This window comes from Varanus komodoensis, unplaced genomic scaffold (genome assembly GCF_004798865.1).
Source record: "Varanus komodoensis strain SLA01 unplaced genomic scaffold, ASM479886v1 scaffold10, whole genome shotgun sequence".
NCBI lineage: Eukaryota > Metazoa > Chordata > Lepidosauria > Squamata > Varanidae > Varanus > Varanus komodoensis.
In genome coordinates this window covers 19,357,787-19,379,238 of record NW_025335269.1, presented here as the reverse complement: position 1 = coordinate 19,379,238, position 21,452 = coordinate 19,357,787, and positions in this window count along the sequence as shown.

The window sequence follows — 21,452 nt, the reverse complement described above, 5'->3', positions numbered from 1 at the left end:
TGTCCAAAGTTCTGTCAACATTTATAATCAGAGTTCTCTGATGACCTTCATATCTGCAGTTTTTATCCTGAATCATTCTAAGGAAGATTTGCATATCACTAAACTGATCAGAGGAGGAGAAACACAGCTGCTATTTTCCCTGGAAGCCCTGTATCCTCTATAACTTCCGTTTCTTAGCCAAATAGTTTCCTAGATGAGTGACTGGACTATTCCAATAAGTTTCAAAATATGCAGTGGTAAAAGTTTGTGTTATGTGTAAGTGTTAAGAAAACCTTTGCTGTAATGAAAACATTTCCCTCATCTTGTATAAAAACTTTAGGTATATATTCATGCCTTTAACACAAATATAGTCAGGGCCCAGCTGCATGGTACGTTCTTTATTTAAGTATGACTATCAAGGTACACAATACAACCTGACCATGTCAATTAAATGCATCTTTAACAGCTGGTCCTATCCACATGGGAGTAGGCCCTGGAGGGGGCTGGGCGGGGAGTGGACTCTGAGCTTCTGTGTACACTGTACAGAGAAGTGATAAATTGTAAGCCTATGCTGCCATTAATGCAAAGCTGTATTTGTGTTCACTGATAGGTTGAATGCAGAGAGGAAAGTGTGAAATCCCACCGTCTCTTTAGTTCAAGAAGGATGTGTGCGAACACATATGGAAAGAGTTCATGGATTATTTTTTGGAAATGTTGTTCCACATGCACAAAAATGTTCAGGCCCAGGCCAGGGAGCCAACAGATGAGCTATATTTTTGGTGAAGGAGTGTTTTGAATACACAGAAAGATGAGTCCAACTTTCTGAGGCATGTTAGGATATTTGGACTGGTGTATAATATTATTCCCCAAGCAGGGACCTCTGTGTGCTTTCTTAAGAACTGTTCACCAAATGACCACTCATCTACCACAAGCAGTCCGTTCCAATCCCCCTCAGTATTTCTTTTCCATTCTTGCAGCATCTATAGTTACCAAAACATTAAGTCAACTCAAACCTGGGAAATACTTTTTTTTAAAAAAAATTAATATATAAAAAGTATAATAACCCCCTGTCCTATTGCTCTAGGAAGTCCGGTTAACTCCCAGTGCAAGTGCCTTGTCAGTTTTACTCATAGGTTTAATGGCGCTGTTTGAAATAACAGCATTTTCTAGCAACATGCAACAGTAACTTTTCTAAAGAAAAAAGAAGCTTGCTATTAGTGCTTCCCCCTCTCTAAGGACCTTTCAGCCAAAGATCTCCTCTGGCTGGGTATATTTCTCTCCACACTGCTTGGACTGATCAGCCTTTTATTCTCTTGGTTTCTCTTCATGTTTAAACTTCTGATTAAATTAAATTGATAAGTGCTTCTAAAGTTAGAGGTATTGTTGAAATTTCACAGTTATTTTTATGAGTGGTACCTCCCCTTCATATCTTTTCTTAACAGAAGGAAAGGGAAAGAAAGAAGGGATAATGAGAATTAAAAGAAAAAGAAAGCAGAACAGAGGGCAGAAAAAGGGGAAAGGTACAGAGAAAGAAAAGAAAATGGAAGTTGATGTCTTGCATGAAATAGGCGTGGGAGAGAACTCTAATATATTACTAAAATAGTGAATGGCTTTCAGACAGGGTTTTTAATATATGGCTACCCTGCCTTACTCATAGAATCATAGAATAGAAAAGTTGGAACTCACATAACCTGATGATGGATGTGTGTGTATCCAGAGAAAATCATCATCTCTCCAGCTCTGCACCAAGTCTTGACTGTCTACAAAAGCAAGAGAGAGAGAGAACATTGAAGTTAATTTGACAGGCAGATGGTGAAGCGCAGTTCCACCAGGCCCTTGAGGTGGGTGGGCAAGGGTTCCAGAGAGAAAGCCCTGGCGCACAGCTGGGGTCAAAAACTGAGTGATCTGTCAAGGATAAACACAGGCAGAAGGCAGAGTCAATGTCATGCACCGAGTTTTCCTCCCGTCACACAGTCAAGGCAACAGACCCTTTCTTTGCAAAAGGTCTTTATTCATCAAAGGATACCCAGTAAGTGCAATCACCACAGGATGTATCTTTGAGGATGTACAGAGCAGTTTGTTGAATCCAGTCTAAACAGCTACTTCTGGAAACCCTCCTTTTGAGTACGTCTGGGCCTGATCCCTTCTGAGGGACCCATTTGAAAGTGACCGCACTTCTTTTCTATATACCTACCCTCTAGCTGGCTAGCCCTCCTCTCTCAGTGCTGCATCATGGGGTTAAGAATCATACCAGGCTCATGTGACTCTGAGAACTGCTCTCCCATGCCCCCACCCAACACCTGACTTTTCTCAGAGCCTAGCTGAGTGCTTGAGGAGAGTGGCCTCAAGATAAACACAATTTCTTTCATCTCAGAGTCTTGAACCCCACCTTTCCAAGCTCCTTCCTCCTTCTCACCTTCAGTCTCTGCCCAGAACTGGGTGACCCATGAATGTATAACAACTGCCACCCTCATTCCGAACAATCAGGTAGGAATCCATGGATCACTAGCAGGGAGGTCCAAACACAGCAAGGTCAGGGAGAAAACAGGATACCGAAGACTAGCAAAGAAGATAAAGCTTTGTTTCCAGTTCCAGATGAGAGCCAATATATCTGGCGCTCCAAGAGCCCCACCCAGGGCTTACTTGCACATTGGTTGCCTGTCAGAGGTCCATCTCATGAGGAGAGACCAAGTCATGAGTAGTGCTCGTCAGTAAGTCCTCACTCCTTTGCCATGGCTTTAAGGCACTTATGTCTCGAAGGCTCAGCAGTGGTTGAGGATCCCTTTGTGGCCCAGAAATTCCTCTCCAGGAGGCAGATTAAAAGGCATCACTCCTGAAGGTATGGATCAACTTGGGTAGTTCCAGGATCTTCTGAGGTGCCAGTTGGATCTTCCTCTGAAAAGGATTCTAGAGGCATGTCACCTCAGAACTTTAGCTTAATCCCCCCATGTTTCCCCATCAGTTTGTCCATTTTTTGTTCCCACAATTAAATGAATAAATAAATGCTAATCTGTTAAGAAAGAAAAAACCATGCAGTACCTTCTGACAGTGCTGGAATCTCTCCATCTGAAAGATCCATGGAAAGCAACAGCATTCAACTTTGTTTTGTATTTTTCTTCTTTCTCCCTCATTTACCAAAACAAAATTGATAGCAAAGACAAGAGTCATTCCAGTATCATATATAATATTCTCTCAGGACCAAACTATTGGATGCTAAATACATCAATTGTGTGAATTAATTAAAACACATTTAAAGAACAGGCAGGGGAGATCAGGCTCAGGAACATGGAGGTACTTGATTCTTTGTTCCTTTGTTATGGTCTGATGAAAAACCTCTGATGAACTTCTGATGAAACTCCTGCTCCTTATGGACACCAATCATGGTGTTATCCCCACCTCACCCCTAATGCATGTTGTTAATGGCCATAGCTGCAAGTACAGGCATCCTATTTACAGGAACTTGTTCCTGCTGTGACCAAAATCATACTAATGTTCTAAAATGAAACAGATGAGCTTCTTGTTTACTTGTTAAGAATTATTATTATTATTATTATTATTATTATTATTATTATTATTATTCAGATATTGACTGAACACAAGATCTGAGGGGCAAAACAATTACTTTCTGCTTGAGAAATATGAGTGATTCCATTATTCCCCTTCCCACTTTCACATTAGAATAAACAGGAAGCCGTCCATTTGGCATAGGTAAAAATAATTCGTCTATGTATCATACAAAACATACACCAGGAAACAACTTCAGTCCAGTTATACAACACCTGCATATTATGGAAGTAAACGATTTGTTAGAAGCCTTTGAAACATGTAGAGTATTTTTATTTATTTTATTTGTATACAGTCCGAAAGCCAAAGCTCTCTGGGCTATTTATGTTTGCAGGAAGCACTTCTAAATCTGTGCATATCAATTTAAACCTGAATGACTAGAATTCACCTTTTAAAAAAATCTATGCAAGACCCATGCTAGATCAAAAGAAGGGACCACCAAGTCCAGCATTCTGTTCACACAGGGGCCAACCAGCTGCTTCTGGGAAATTTCCAAGCAGTGCTGCTCCAGCCATGTTCCCAGCAACTGGGGTACATAGGCACAATACCTCTGATATTGGATGCAGCTCAGCCATCAGGACTAGCAGTAATTGATAGCCTGCTCCTCCATGAATCTGCCCAGTCCCCTTTCTGCAGCCATATAGACTGGTGGCCACCATCATATCATGTGGCAGTGAATTCCATGGAATTGCATGCAAAAGCACCTTTTTTCCTCTCCCGTATGTCCCACCAACCAGCTCTGGGGGATTATCCTGCACTGTGGTACCATGAGAGGGTGAGAAAAATCTCTCCCTACCCACTTTCCACACACCATGCATAAATTTGTGCACCTCTATCATGTGTATCCTTACTCAGCTTTCAAGATAATCATTTCCTCATAGAAATCGCTACAGAATTGGACTTGAGCAGTGCTCATCAGTGGCACCTTCTCAAACAAGTGTAGTACAGAAAGGTTCTGTCCAGGGCCCAGTGCTCTTCAACATTTTTATTTTTGATTTGGATGAGGAGGTGCAGGGAACACTTACCATATTTGCAGACGACACAATACTGGGTGGGATAGCTAAAACCCTGGAAGACAGAAAGAAGATTCTTGATAGGATGGATTGCTGGACTGAAAACTACAGAATTAAATTCAATAGGGGCGAATGCCATATCCTGCACCTAGAAAAAGCAACCAAATGGATCAGTACAAGATGGTGAATATTTGGCTGAACTATACTGCAAGTAAGAAACACCTTGGAATTGTTGTAGAGCACACGCTGAATATGAATCGACAATGTGATGTGGCTGCAAAAAAGGGCAAATGCTCTTTTAGGCTGCATTAATAGAAGTATTACTTCCAAGTCAGCTTCCCTTTACTAGTTTGCCTTTACTCAGCACTGGTTAGGCCTCATCTGGAGTACTATGTCCCGTTCTGGGCACTACAGATGAAGTAAGATACAGATAAGCTGGAAAGGGTTCAGAAGAGGGCCACAAGGAAGATCCACAGACTGAAAGAAAGCCTGTGAGATTGAAAGAACAGGGCATGTTTAGCCTCAAGAAAAAGAAGACTGGGGGAAGGAAGGCTGTTCCAAAGAGGAGGCCAGGATCTCATCTTGATCATCCCACAGTGCGGGACATGGAATAATGGGCTCAAGTTACAAGAAGCCAGTTCTGACCGAACATCAGGAAGAATTTCCTGATTGTTAGAGCAGTATGAAAATGGAACCAATGACCTAGGAAGGTTGTGGGCTCTCCTACGCTAGAGGCATTCAAGATGCAACTGGACAGCCATCTGAGAGGGATGGTTTAACTCAGTGTCCTGGAGTGTCCAGGCTGGAGCCAATGGCCCTCTGGCTGCTTCCAACTCTATGCTTCAACAATAGCTGAATTACTCCAGCCCTTTATTACTTTAGTTGCCTTTTCTGCACTTTTACCAGTTCTATAGTATACTTTTTCAGGTGCTATGACAATAAATTTGCACACCTGTTTAATATGTTTGGTGATTTGTCTGGTCAAAGTTTGAACTGAAATTAGAAGCAACATATTATGTTGTTTATTAGCCGAGTGGCAATTTTGATAGTGCCTGAATTATTTATTTAATCTTTATTTATCTAAGAATACTGATCCTCAGAGTGCTACCTCAAATGAACGAAGCAAACATAACTATCACTCTTAGGATATAGATAGAGCAGCATCTCTAAGGTTGAGTTTGTGGGTTATAGTTAATAAGATGATTACTATACCTCAGAGTCACTATGTACATGTTCTATATGCAATTCCTTTATCTATTTTAAATACATAATTTTCTGTTTTGTAATTTGGGGGTGGGCACAGGGATTTCCCTCTACCACAAATGTTTGTTTGTTTGTTTGTTTGTTTAGAATTGAATTTCTAATCCACATTAAATAATAGTCTGGGGAGAATCTGTAGGCAGAGAGTCAATTTCAATTATCCTTGAAAAGGATACAAATTTCAGTTATGGGTCTGACTTTCCAGATCTTGTTCTAAACCATTGGTCCCATTTGCTGATTGGTACTAAAATTTGATCTTTCCATTTAGATTAGATTGTACACCTTGGTTAGTTCTTGAATCTTCTTATCTGGATCCTCCTTTCAAATGGGATGCATTAGACTCTTGGCAGATCATATTGGATAGGGTTCTTCCCACAATTAAGGCTACTAGAGACATGTGGCAGATAATAATAATATGTCCATTACATTTAGTTCCATTTTCGAATGTTAAATTATCTTTGTGGCAAAATCCAGACTTAAACACTGGTAAGAAAATGTTTCTGGAAGGCTTGGATAGATGAGTTGATTTTTACTTTGCACCTCTTAGTATGGACTGATGATGAGTTTTTGTCATTTTTGGATTTACATGCCAAATACCATATCAACCCATAATCCATGTTTACTAATACAAATTCCAGTTTGGGGACCCACAACAGACAGTTGGAAGTGCTATGTTCCAGTCTGTTTTCCCAAGGCTTCATAGGTAGTCTGGACATTTAATTATGTAGAGTGTTGCTGGCCATTCTTGTTTTTTGACTCTAGAGCAGCTTTCACCAACATTGTACCTTCCAAACATGTTTGGACTACCAGAATTCTCAGTCAATGGCTCTGCTGGATGGGAATTCTGGGAGTTGTGGTCCGCATGCCTCTGAAGGCCACCAGGTTGGGGAAAGCTGCTCTAGAATCACTGCCAGCCCAAAGTTTTTGAGGACCTCTGGGCAAGGATCCCTCCTCAATGCCTGGGCTGGCATGATGTGGCAAGCAACTGGGATAACGATGGTCCCTGGCAACCAATTGGGACCAACAATATGGGATTGACCTCTCTGCCTATGGGGCAGCTGCAAAGAATGGATCTAGCACCTTTGTCCCTTGCTCAACAGCTCGAACAGGAGACAGGATGTTCCCAGCTGCACTTGGAAGCACAAGCTCTGCCCAGTGAGCCTCCCCCATCACCTACATTGCCACCAGCTGCTCTTGCCCTCCTCTTTTCCATTGCTGGTATCAGCTGCTTTCTGGACAGGCAGCCGGCCAGGGAACAAGGAGGGGCTGGCATCAGATGCTCTCACCACCACCTCTGCCTGAACCAGAGAGAGGCGGATGGATAAGCCTAAAGCTCAATGGCAAAAAGAAGGACCAAGTCAAAGCAGCTCTCTTCAGCGGGCCCCTGCTAGGGTGCGGTCTCTTGGCAGGAGCCCTGCTGCACCGTTGACATGCAACCCTGTCCAGATAAGTATGCATGGCTCTAATTTGGATCCGGCTTATTGCCCACTGGGTGGGGATGATTAAACCTTTCCCATCCAGCTGTGCCAAAATCCCCCCTGCACAGCAGTTCAGAAAAGCAGTGAAAATCTTCCACTGATGCCAAATTAGGTAATCTGTAGTTGGATTCTATGTGCATGATTCTTGGATGCATTTTGGTCTGCTCATCAGGGTCCTGTAAGTTTCAGCTTTTAGGACTTTAAACAAACAAACAGAAAGTATCCTACTCAGTAAATGCACTTGTGCACAAAAGCAAAGAAAGAAACCCATAGCAAATCTGCTCCTTTTTAAAATCTTCACAAACATATTCATATTAACGGGAGAAACTGTACATTCATTTGTTTTGTTTTGCTAAAAGCAACAGCTACTAGTTTAGCGGTGTTATACTCAGGGGAGGAAGCAGTCAACAATTTCTCTCCATAACATTTTCTCAAATTAATCATGTCAAGCTGTTACAACAGATGAAGAAGAAACTATGTAGTTTTTCATTGTGCATGTGTATTTTCCTCTTTGCACCAAATAGCAGCTTTAGTGGGAAATGTCTGGTCTAAGTCTCTCTCACACATATGCATACATGCACCACCTTCGCTGCTTTTACCAAAGGAAGAAGATATTTGGGGAATTAGTCATGAACCTGTTGTTTGACCCAAAGAACAGCTTTCTAATGAGACAAGGTAAAATCACCCTCAAGGATCTGGATAAACATTATTGTATTGATTTTCCAACATCCATAACTCTAGTTTTCAACCTAACCCAATCCCCTTTATTTACAGGGGATTATGTTTCCCTTGGGGTGTACATACATTATTATATCTGTTCCATCTTAGTTTCATGAATTGCCAGATACCTTTCATTTGGTCATCTGCCCATTAACGGAATCAGATTTTGTGCAAATTCTTTTGTATTCATTTGAACAAATTTGCATTTCCGAAAATGTGCAAATTCACCAAAAATAGGCAAATAGCTACCAAAATGCATGTTTTAGTCTTGGAGGGGAATGTATATTCTTTATTTTTCACTTTTTTCTCCAATGAAACATGTAAAATTATGGAAAGTTAAGCAAAGGTGTACAAATCCACGGGATCCATGAGTCTTTGGAAAAGGAGGTCCATTATGGAATCCACAGATCAAATTAATAGAAACTGAAACTCATTTCTTCTACTATATATCCTTATTTGTCCCTCACATAAATGAAAGGGAATTATTAGTTATTTTGGCAGGGAGAATGGGTGCATGAAATTCTGAAGACCGTTAGTCTATGTGTGCATGGGTGACTCTTAACTGAAAAGGAAATATGAAGAGTCAAGGGTTTGCTTTTCTTTCTCCTCTTTCTTAACAAAGCAAGTGGCAGCTCAATTTCCTATCCAGCAGACTAGTGGCATTTGAACCAACTTCCTCAGCAGAATGCTTCATGATAATGATGACTTCCCAGATATCATTTTGCAAAGGGCTATGCTGGAAACTTTGATGCTGCTTTCCGTAGCAACAGGGCTTCCTTTGCCCAGAGAAAGAAAGAGTCTTTCTACATAAGTAGAGACCTAGTGTGCTGGTTGGAGTGTTGGACTGGGACTCAGGAGATGCAGGTTCTAGTCCCTGCTCAGCCATGAAACTAACTCACTGGGCATCCTTGGGCCTAGTCTACCCCACAGGGTTTTTGTTGTGAGATAAATAAGAGCTAGACAAGCTGCTTGAGTTCGTCAAGGGGGAGAAAAGGGGTGGGATACATACGCAGTATAATAATAGATAAAGCATTGCATTCTTGTGAATCCTCAGTCAAGCAAGTTTATTCTTTACATATCCTCTTCCTCCAGGGCCTCTCCAATGCTTTGCAACCATTTTTGAAGAAAGCCTGGCTTTATTTGTGAGTTGTAGCATGAAACCTTCTTTAATTTAGCAGTTCTGCTATACCACAGCACTACCTAGTGGTTGTGCAAGCAAGCATATAAAAAGGCAGCAGAAAAAGAGCTCAGAGGAAAATTGTGTCATGATCTGGTCTTACTCCTGCAAAGGATCCCAAAATAGATGCTCAATAAAGTGGTGGTTCGAACGCCTCATATGGAAAAGCTCAGAGAAAGAAAGAAGGAAGGAGGGAGGGAGGGAGGGAGGGAGGGAAGAAAGAACCCTCATATGTTACATTCCACTAAGATAACCCCAAGTCTTTCCCCTCCCTTTGCCCAAAGATCAAGTGTGCATGTAGCAATCATGACAAGGAGCAGCAGTGGAGGTGAGGAAGGGTTCTTGGTGGAGAACTGACCCAAAGGGGTGGACCTGGCAGCCCATCCCAACTATGGACGCCCCAGTGCAGAAAGAGAAGGTTTGAAAAGCACAATCTACGATGAGGCAGCCGAGCAGAAATGAATTACCTGGCAAGGCGATATCATCATTCTGCAAAAATCCAGAAACGCCACCTTCTGTGACTGTAGATGGTAACAGAATACACATGGCAAAAGTCAGTAGTAAATAAGTACACTTAATTTGGGAGCACTCTTAATGTTTAGAGTGGAACATACTTTAAAGTAAATATGCCCTATGTACACAGTTTGTGTGCGTGTGTGTGTAGAGAGAGTGTGTGCAATAGTGACTTGGACATATAAATCATTTTTGCTCACCCACTTGATTATAAATAGCTTGCAAATCTTTCCTCTTTCTAAAATGTGGTATTAATCTGGTGCTGCACACACAGGATCCAAAGTTTCTGTTTGCAATTTGCACAAGTGCTGATTGCACTTCTGTAACACCTTTTCATGTTGACCAGCATCTGGCCGCTTGTTGCAAAATGAGCCATGGACTTGGGAAAACGCAAAAACAAGTGAAGATTTCATTTCTGCCACCAGGGTAAGAGGACCGGGAGGCTCCACAGGATTGCCAGGCTTCAAACTATGAATCAAAATGAACAGAAAATAGTATTTTATTTCACCAAATTAATAGAGAGAATCTAGGACATATTATGGCCTGCTTCCCACCATAGGTAAAGAAAAGCAACCCATGTTCATCTTTCTCTTACGCAGATAAAAAACCATGCGAAAATATCAGCATTGTAGTTATGGGCATAAAAACCTCTTTCAATTAATGCCACTTGTCCTTTGTATTCCAAGCATTGGTATTCTTAATATTTGCCCTTTCCTTAAGTGTTAAGTTTCTTAAAGTGTTCTTAATGTTTCTTAGGGTAATGTGCAAGTAGCAATATTTCAATGTCTAAGAGCTTATTTATGTTAGGCATTTATTGTGCATGTGTCATTCTCTGCTCATGGTCATTCTCAAGTTCTTTAGATGAAGTCATGACCCTCCAGTTTTACTTCTGTCTAAATAGCACTTTCAGCTCTTTTTTAAAAAAGCAGGGAAAATGCAGAATTTAAACCTGAAAGTAAAATAAAAGTGTAATTTCCTTTTATCTAACTGCACTATCCTGCTACACCACAGTGCCACCTAGAGGTTAAATAGCCACAAAGCAGAATTTCCAATGCGGTGGGTGGTTCTGCAATGAAACTACAAGCATATATATGAATTAAATGATGATTAACAACCTCATGTAGAAACACTCTAGCACAGCAACACTACAATGCCAGTTGATGATTCTATACCAAAAACAGCACTTCCTTATCTTTACTGACTTGTGATAGCAAAATCCGACTGGGGAAAGGGGATTTTCTGTGGGGTTCCCCAGTTCAGCCTTTTAATTTTTCTTCCTTCCTACTGACAATAAAAGGATAAATCATATTTGTTTTAGACCTATTTGTGTCTCTCTCTGTGTGTGTCTTAGGGGAATGAGGGGCTTTCGATCTGGTGCAGAGGCTTTCTTGAGCCCTTCCCCACAATATTTTGTTTGTTTGTTTGTTATTTGATTTAAATACTGCCCACTAGCCATAGGCTCTCTGGGCAGCTGACAACATGACAAAATCCTTAACAGCATACTAAACACTATAGTACACAACACAACAACTCACAATTACAAAAAACCAATAACAATACATTCCACAAATACACTACCAACATTAAATAAAACAAAATAAGAATAGTAAAACAATAAAAATATACATTATATAAAACATGGAGTGATTAAAATTAATTTATATCAATATATAGCATTTTCACCCATTTTGTCTGCTAAGATGGCAAAGCAGCACCCAGTGGTCTCTGAGCTACTTTCTCCAGGAGCTTGGAATGATCTTTTTCCTATGGAAAAGAGATTAAAATATGATGTTGATGACTGTTAGATGCTCTTTTTACCTTGACCCAGTTTGCACAATCACCTTGTGCATATTCAAAGCAGCCCTGGGCTGTGAGCAGCTTACTAATCACATCAACAACATCCTCACGAGGTTCAGATGACACAACAAGCCACAGGGACTGTCCACCATTGCTTGAATAGTCAAGATGGTCACTGGCTTGCAACCCAATCGTTTAGCATGTTTTCCATATGCCACAGCGGGCTGCAGTAGCAGTGCAAACCAAACAGCTGTAAGCCACTTTGGCAAGGGTTGACCTAAAAGCCTGACCCACGAACGTCAGCCGAAGGGGTACACTTTAATTCCCCATGTTGGGCAGGGAGGTTTATTGGTAAATGTATAGGAATTCATGAGAGCTGTGTTCCCATTTGGTTTTTGTCAGGATGCATCCAGTCTGCACCCTCCGGATTGAACACAGGCTCACATGCAATCTGCAGTCAAAGTTGTACATCTCCGAGCTTATAATATGGTCCAAAAATGTGTCCAGCGGCAAACATTAATTTGACAAATGGGCACTTTTGAAAAATGCACACCAATAAGCTTTTACGAAAGGGAGAATAATGCATACCTTTCAGAGACGTACAGAATCGATGTGTACATTTTTGGGAATGAACATGGATTTTCATGTGAAAAGAAGAAGACACTGCTGGTTATCTGGTAGAGACTTGGGTCAGAACAAGCTTTGAGGTGGCCTTTAGATTGCTTTTGCAAGCAAGTGCTTTGCTGATTTGCACTTCTCTAGGGACCCAAGGGCTGAGCCAAGCTGGTTCCTGACTCAGCTGTAATCTTAAGGAACGTTCTCCAAGGCTGCAACTAACATAGGAGATGAGCTCTTGCCTTCTCTCCTTTTGCCGGGGTGTGGAGTTCCTCCTGCTCTATGATAACTTTGCTTGCCCTACTCTGCCCTTTTTTTTTCACATATCCTCTGGGTGGGTGCAGTAAAGACAACTGTACACTGTATTCAAAGTAATGTGTTGTCCAAACCCAGTCATGGTATTTCACCATGGTAAATTTGGACTTTGGAAACTGCAGTAAGAAGTCCCTGGAAAGAACAGCAATTTCAGCAGCCAATCCAGCCATAAAGCCTTTATGAACAGACCACTGAGGAGGAGGCTGGTGACATAGGCAGGAAGTGATGCGCCTTGGGGTTGAAGTTCAGGCACAGTATTTGCCGACAGTGGGGCTAAGCAGGGTGGATGGAAACCATGATAATGTTGAAACCACATGATCTTCTTTCAGATTTGTTGTTGTTGTTGTTAGTCATGAAGTCATGTCCAACCCATCGCAACCCCATGGACAACATTCTTCCAGGCCTTCCTGTACTCCACCATCCCCCAGAGTCCACCTAAGCTCATACCAACTGCTTCAGTGATTCCATCTAGCCACCTCATTCTCTGCCGTCCCCTTCTTCTTTTGCCATCTATTGTTCCCAGCATTAGGCTCTTCTCCAGGGAGTCCTTCCTTCTCATTAGGTGGCCAAAGTATTTGAGTTTCATCTCCAGTATCTGACCTTCTAAAGAGCAGTCAGGGTTGATTTCCTCTAGGACTGACCTGTTTGATCGCCTTGTGGTTCAAGGGACTCGCAGGAGTCTCCCCCAACACCACAATTCAAAGGCCTCAATTCTTTGGCACTCAGCCTTCCTTAGGTCCAACTTTCACAGCCATACATTGCAACTGGGAAAACCATAGCCTTGACTAAACACACTTTTGTTGGCAGGGTGATGTCTCTGCTTTTTAGTATGCTGTCTAGATTTGCCATAGCTTTCCTCCCAAGGAGCAAGCGTCTTTTAATTTCTTGGCTGCATTCCCCGTCTGCGGTGATCTTGGAGCCCAGGAAAATAAAATCTGTCACTTCCTCCATTTCTTCCCGATCTATTTGCCAGGAATTGAGAGGACCAGAGGCCATGATCTTAGTTTTCTTAAGGTTGAGTTTCAAGCCAACTTTTGCGCTCTCCTCCTTCAACTGCATCAAGAGGCTCTTTAGTTCCTCTTCACTTTCATCTAAGCCCCATTGAGTTTAATAGGACTTACACCCTGTTACATGCATCTAGAATTTCAGCTCACATAAATTTGCATTGGAGTGATTTATATACTTAAAAGTGTCCATATATGGACCAAAAGATTGCTTGAGTACAAAAAGCTTGCCATGTTTTCAGCAATATGTTGAGGAAAAATTAGCTGCCTGGATCAACTGGAAAGCTTCAAAGAAGCTGGCATATTCAAGCCAAAAGCTTCAAATTTGCTGGCATATTGAGTGTAGCACTTTTACTGCATCATCTTTTAAGATTTTGAATAGCTCAGCTGAAATACTGTCACCTCCACTAGCTTTGTTGTTGCTGAGACTTCCTAAGCCCCATTTGACTTCACATTCCAGGAAGTCTCGAGGTCAGTGACCATCCCATCCTGGTTATCAGGGACATTAAACTCTTTCTTGTATAGTTCCTCTGTGTAATCTTGCCACCTCTTCTTAATCTCTTCTGCCTCTGTTCGGTCCCTGCCATTTTGGTCCTTTATCATGCCCATCTTTGCATAAAACATTCCCTTCATATCTCCAATTTTCTTGAAGAGATCTCTGATCCTCCCTGTTCTATTGTTTTCTTCTATTTCTTTGTACTGTTCATTTAAGAAGGCATTCTTATCTCTTCTAGCTATTCTCTGGAATTCTGCATTCAATTGGGTGTATCTTTTTCTTTTTCCCTTGCCTTTCGCTTCCCTTCTTTCCTCAGCTATTTGTAAAGCTTCTTCAGACAGCCATTTTGCTTTCTTGTATTTCTTTTTCTTTGGGATGGTTTTAGTTGCTACCTCTTGTACAATGTTGCAAACCTCCATCCATAGTTCTTCAGGCACTCTGTCTATCAGATCTAACTCCTTAAATCTATTTGTCAGCTCTACTGTATATTCATCAGGGATTTGATTTAGGTCATACCTGAGTGGCCTAGTGCTTTTCCCTACTTTCTTCAATTTAAGCCTAAATAAATCATGCTAAAAACACCCACAAACTATAGTAACCATCCAGGATTGTTTGTTGTATTGTAGAAACCCAGCCAGTATGTTATAATAATGTTTCTTTCTTCACCACAAGTAATCTTACTTTTATTTGGTGCTGTGTTAATTCCCCCACTTATTTCATTTGATGCTCACTTTCTCCATAGGCTTGGAGAAAATTGCTTCAAACTGTAGAGCAAAGTACAGCAGGGAAGAGAATGTTGTTAAAATGGGACACAATGTGTGTGCATGTGTATTTGTGTGTGTGTGTGTGTGTGTGTGTGTGTGTGTGTGTGTGTGTGTGTGAGAGAGAGAGAGAGAGAGAGAGAGAGAGAGAGAGAGAGAGAGAGAGAGAGGGTGGGGGCAGGAAAATGTGTATAAAATACTGCCACATTTTGTGCAAACTATGGGCTGCATTTTGCACAAAGTGTGGCTACATTTATACAAATAATGCCTCTATTTTCTGCGAATTGCTCTGCCTTGTAATAAATCTACAAATTACAACTCATTTTAAAAGTGAGTTGTCATATCAAAGCAAGCCAAAACCAGTACAGGGCAGACAGGCCAGCATCTAGGGGGCTTGATCTTGACCCTACAAGCGGTATGTCCTATACCACCTATGCCCTGAGGTGCAGTAGAGGGCTTCAACTGTTTTTGTTGATTTGCTGAAGGAAGTTTTAACTGTCAGTCTAGTCAGTCTGTACACAGAATGGTGATGGTGAAGGCCGTCTTGTCCTTTGCCTCAGGCAGAAAAACATCTGCCAAAGCCAGTCACCGGATTTGAGGACTGATACAAGAAATCCCAAACACCTTTCCTATCTGTCAGTCAACATACCACAAACATATATTAAATAGCTAACAATTGCTACCCTTTCACGACACCCAAAATCTTCTCCCTGAAGTGGCTGTCTCACTTTCCCTAGTTATAGGGTCAGTTGCGCCTGCACATATAGGTTCCTATTTATGTGAAGAGGGAGCACACACTTTAGATATGAGCAGTTCATGCATAGATGGCTGCTGTTTCTTGTCTAGTTTGGTTCGAAACAGTGGAATGAAGCTGAGGTCCAAGAGATATAAACTTTGTAAAACAGAGTTCTTATCTTAAATTCATATTGAACCGGATTTCTGCCTTTCCCCAGAGCTTCAAGAATCCCTGCCAAATACTGTGTCCCACACAAATCCCAGGCCTCTCTTTCACTCATAGTTGTATCACTTCCTTCCCCCCGGTTTCAATATTTTCTAACTCTTAAATGCATCTTAAGGAGCATCTTATTCCATCTATTTATGAAGGGGCTTGTCACACAAAATGCTTTGCTTTGTCAATTTGCAGTTTTGTTGTCAGTCACAGGTGAATTCCAAATTTTCACTTTAAGTGCTATACTGGTTAGTGGCTGAGTCCCTTAGCATGTACACTGCTCAAAGACTGGTGGGTATTTATCCCTTGAGGAAACTGGCTTTCCAGCTGAGATTCTCCATGGCATATGTAGAAATAAGATCTGTGAAGCACATTATTTTTGAAAGCAAGAAAATTGCAGGAATGGGCACATCAATGGCTTCTTGCCTACCAAAATGAAATGGATCCTTTGGAGTAGCCAGGTTGAACATCAAAATGTGCTGACTGGGAAAGTCGAGTTCTGATTACTCCCTATTCCTCCATGCTAGTCCCTAGTCCCAAATCTTGAGAAAAATCTTGCCTTGGAGGCAAGAAGGGGTAGGCAGCTCTCACAGTTCCTGATGACACCTGCCTGAGTCTCTCTGGCATTCATGTTTTGGATGCTTGCAATGGATTGATGCAACACCTTTTCCAAATGGAATTTTGGAAGTTACTGAATTGCATCATTTATTTATTTATCTATTTATAAACATATTTATAGGTCACCTATAACTGCTGAGTCCTTCCTAAGCAGCTTATAAATCATACTCAGATGTTGACATTTTCTGGACATAGAAACATAGGAAAAGAGGGAAAGTACCCAAGGACCCACAGTATAAGAATTCAGAGGGACCCACTGCTATTGCGGTTACTGTACTCCCTAGAGAAAAGAGCTTCCGACTGTTACAATGCATTGGCTGTATACATTATTGCTGCTCCAATAGGCTTATCATTCTTGACAGCCTTAAGGCTGCTGCTGTTTGTATTGCAGACATTAGAAAAGGGTTTCTGGCTCTGCAGAGTAATTGATAGCTTCAAACTGAACTCAGGCACAGCAAACATCAGATTTTTCACCAGGGAAATCATGAAGTCTTTCAAAATGGCTGGTTTCAGACAATGTGGCAACCCATAATGGTTTGCAGCATTGTCGTCTGCTGTGTTGTCTGAACCCAGTCATGGTATTTCACCATCATAAGTTTGGTCTTTGTAAACCATAGTAAGAAGCCATGGTTTGATCTATGGTTTCTCTGTACCACCATGGCTTGTCATGTTGCCTGAACCCAGGATCATGGTTTCTATGGTCCTTCTACACAATTACCACAGAGTCCCCTGGAAAGAACAGTAACTGCAGGAGCCAATGGGAAAGAAGCAGGCATGTTGGCAGAGAGGAATGCAGCTTGAGATTGAATTTCAGGTGCAACGATTGATGGGATATGTGCCAATGGCAGAAGGACTGGGCAGGGAGGTTGGAGGCCACACAAACATAGGAACCACTTGATCATCTGTTGGGTAGATCATAGAAAGAAAGAAAGAAAGAAAGAAAGAAAGAAAGAAAGAAAGGAAGGAAGGAAGGAAGGAAGGAAGGAAGGAAGGAAGGAAGCAAGCAAGCAAGCAAGCAAGCAAGCAAGCAAGCCACGGTAACCATGCAGATTGTAGGTTGTGTACTGTGAACCCAAGATCATATTCCTGGGGATCTATTCTCCTAAAAGCATCAAGGACAAAAACAATATATAGAGTTTTCTCCTCCTGTGATCTAGAATGTGTTCCTGGCCTGAAACACCTGCCTGTTTCCTGTTGACAATTCTTACCCTGGATGTCATGGCGGTGCTGTTTATAGAAAACAGTGTAATCACAAAACAGCAGGTTAGGGACCTGTGGCACAGGACCTCTGTCTGAAATATGTTCTGGACTGGGGCCCCCCAGCTGCTTGCTCTTCAAAATAGATGTGGACAGTTGAAATATGCTATTTAACAAATGTGAATAACGTTGCAAGTAGTTTAACCCTAAAACCAGTTAATACTTGTCAGAATACATCTTTATCATAGCCTCCAATGTTGCAGGCAAAGCTTGTTGAGTTTAGATCACTTTTTGGAAAAAAGTGCTATCAATCTTCACAGGGCACATTCCCAGCAGAAAGATTTAAAGAATATGAGCCAGTGAAGCGAATGCTTTGCTATGTTTGCCACAAGTTCATCTGGAGTCCATTACATCAGTAGGATTGTCAAGCTGAAATCAGTTGTGCGTAGCCAAAGAAAATTTTCCTGTGTTCAAAGACCCTATTACTAGAGATATTGTGCCAGCAAATTATCCTAAGCCCAGGCCATACCGATCACTCAGCCAGCACTCCATCAAGAAAGGATCGTAGCTCAGCGACAGAGCCCCAGTCTTGCCTGCAGAATCAATCCCCTCCATCTCCTGGCATGCCTAGGAAAGGAGCCTGCCAGAAACCCTACAGAGTGGCTGCCAGTCAGTGCTGGCAAATACCAGGTTAGAGGGACCTGCAGTCTGACTAGAGAGGAAGCAGGGTCCTGGGTTCCTAAGGGTGATGATAAAGTAGGATTTCCAGGTTTTAAGTTACTCCATTGCACACATGGAAAAGGAGCCCAGAGTTTAATCAAAATATGAATTTAGGCCATGCAATGTCAGCTATGAATACACATAAAAATGAGGCAGATTGAGACAACTGCCTTAAATGGCAAATTCCGCCAATGTGTGGGTTAGTTGCAATTGTCGTGTGAGGAAACAAGGACAAGGTGCCAGAAACAGTTACTGAAACAGTTTTGATGGGAATGCAAACTCTGACAGTGAAGACGAGATGGTTGTGGTATTTCAGTAAGACCCAGTATCAGATCAAGGTCAAGGAAAGTCTGGGGAAACAGGAGAGGAGTTACCAGTCCAGGACAAAGGGAGTGATGGCCAACTGGCCCCTGGGAACTAAGAGATAGCAGAACAGGAAGTGACGTTGACAGCCAGGGTTGACAAGAACCCAGATCTATGAATAGAAGACCAGGAGGAAGAAACAGGGGCTGGACAGGTTTCACATCAGGAGGAAGTGACACCAGTTGCTCAGACACAGCATAGGTCAGAAATTCAGTTAACTGAGAAGTGAAAGGATTGCAAAAGGACTAGGTTTTGCAGTGCTCCATTTGTGGATATGTAGATGAAAGGGATATAGAGATGAGGAAGGCAAAGGGGAGTCAAAGAGGGCTCAACAAGTCATTCTGAGTGAACTTAGAGATATGGAACAATAAAATCTTGTGGAAAAGCAACTCAGGAGTAGTGTGTTTACTCAGGAGGAAATTCCTGCCTCACAACAACCATCACAAATCTGCTTGCAACATCTCCATGAAGAGTATGCATAACTGCGGGCAGCAGGAGAGCTTGGACTGGAGAGGAGGCAGCAATGGCTTAGGAGAATCTAGTCACCACATCAAAATTTGAGACAAGTGCAGGCTCAAAGGAACACAGGGAGCTGGTTTACATCAAAGGAGCACAAGACATTAACTTAGAGCAGGTTGTTCTGTCCAATGTATCCCAGCTTGTACATGGCAGTGGCTAAGATAGAAAGCAGAGATCTTTTACATGACTTGCTACCTGCTCCTTCTAGCTGGAGGTGTAGGGGCTGCACATAGGACCTTCTCCTTGTAAAGCATTTACCCTGAGCTATCTCCCACCACTGACCCCAGCGGTGCTGATCCAGTCCTCTGCAGAAATATTTCCACACTGGCCCTCAAAAGTGTGCATAAAACATGGCCCTAACCATCATCTGAAAGTATAGACAAGTTTGCATGTTACTGTTTTCATTCACAAGCCTTTCGCAGATATATGTCCCATTAGAGACAAAATATGGGACCCTGGAGGAATCAGTTGCGATGCCCATATCTGTACCCGTGAGGCCATGTTGGACCAGGCTGATGTAGTCTAGCATTCTGTTCACACAGTGCCTAACCAGATGCCTGTGGGAAGCCCATAAACAAGAGATAAATGTGGGTGTCCATTTTCCTAGGCAAGTTCTGCACATGGGCATACCGCTTCTACTACTGGAGCCAGGGTGCCTGGTAGCCATTGACTTGCCTTACCCTCCATGTCAAACATCTGTATGTTAAAGTTAGGAATAGCTTAGGCTACCTAAACCCCAGAGTTGGATTGGATATGCTCATATCACAGTCCCATGGATATGAGACAAAGCCTTTTCAAAAGCTTGCCTTGTGAGATTATGTCTGTGCTAAATGTTTTCCGCTAACTTTTCATCATAAAGCAGCTGGGCCTTATTAGACTTAGTGTTCTAACTTACTCCTTCATCTGACCTATGGGCAGCTGTATTTTATCTATGTATCCTGCAAGTTTCCCTGATAGGAAATTAAATTTACGGCCTTATTTGTATCCTCTGAGCCATCTTAATTAATTTAATGTGAGAGCTTTATCTCCAAAATGAATGATTGGGATCCAAAAAGGTGAGAGGGAAAGGAAAATAGCTGTAAGTGCTGTTCCACAAATGTTTGCAGAAGGGTTTACATAAGAATTTATGCAGCCAGGTTCACCAGCAGTTTTCTCCTGTTTTCATCTGTGGAAGATGTTGACAGACACAAGAAGAAAACACATTTGGATCGTTTCTCATGTAAAAGTCTGGCTCTAACATGGCTTTTCCATCCATGGAAGATACCTTTTACATTTGGAAAACTGCCTTTGGATTTCACACCTTTTCAGAAAGCAGCCGACCATTCACTGGGCAATACGCTCTTTCACAGTACCTAAGTTCTCCACTGTGGCTTACATGGCCTTTTTCATCACTGCAACATCAATGAAAATTGCGTCTCAGCAACTAGTAGCAAATCCAAATTGGAACGCTTGCTTTATTTTGCACTTTCATCAGCCCATGAGCAGTTAATTAACTGGTTACCTTATTTATCTAGTGTTCTTGCCTGATAATGCAGAACATGCCTTTGCTAGAAAGAAAACCAACTTAATTTCAATAGAAAGCTTGTATCAGGAACTATGTTATACCATTGTAATTCTCTGCCTTAATTGTATGCATGCAAAAAGTAAGGTGGTATCTAGAGTAAAATGTCCTATGATGTTTCCATATATCCAAATAAGCATTCATTTTTAACTTAAATATCAGAATGAAGTTTACTGAAATGAAACATGCACAGGCTTCTGCGTACTGATTTGAACGGATGGATGTACATATAGATTCATTTCTCAAGACAGGGAATGTAACTATGGTAGGATAGACCCTCAGTGAGCTACCTTGATTTGCTGTATTTATTTATTATACCAGTTACACCCAAATGCTCAGTAACCTTGGTTTGAAGAGTGAATAGTCCTAGATCAAAAGCAAGGCTTTTTGGTGACGGTATCACCAAGGGCCACCTCCTAAGTCCTGGTCTAGATATACTGCACTGTTTTTATGCATCTCTGTACCATCCATTCAAAAAGGCAGTGATTCTCCAAGGTCTTAGGCAGAGACTTTTCCATCCCTTGTTAGCTGATTGTGAGTTCTTTAAATGAAGATGCAGAACAAAGCTCAAATTGCCTACATTCATCCATTGTAGTACTGCAGTGCCACTGAAAACCACAGCCACTTTTTCTTCAGTCATTCAAGGCTTTCATGGACAGGGAGGAAGGAAGTGAAAGGCTCTACCACGTGCTTTTTATCAGAAGCTTTACAAAGGCTGACAATCCCAATAGTGAGCCTTGCCGAGCTCACGTTAACCTATGATCTGAATATGTGCTTGATCCTTTCCAATGATCCTAGCAAAATGGATAGCAGCTCAGAAGCTTCACCAAGGG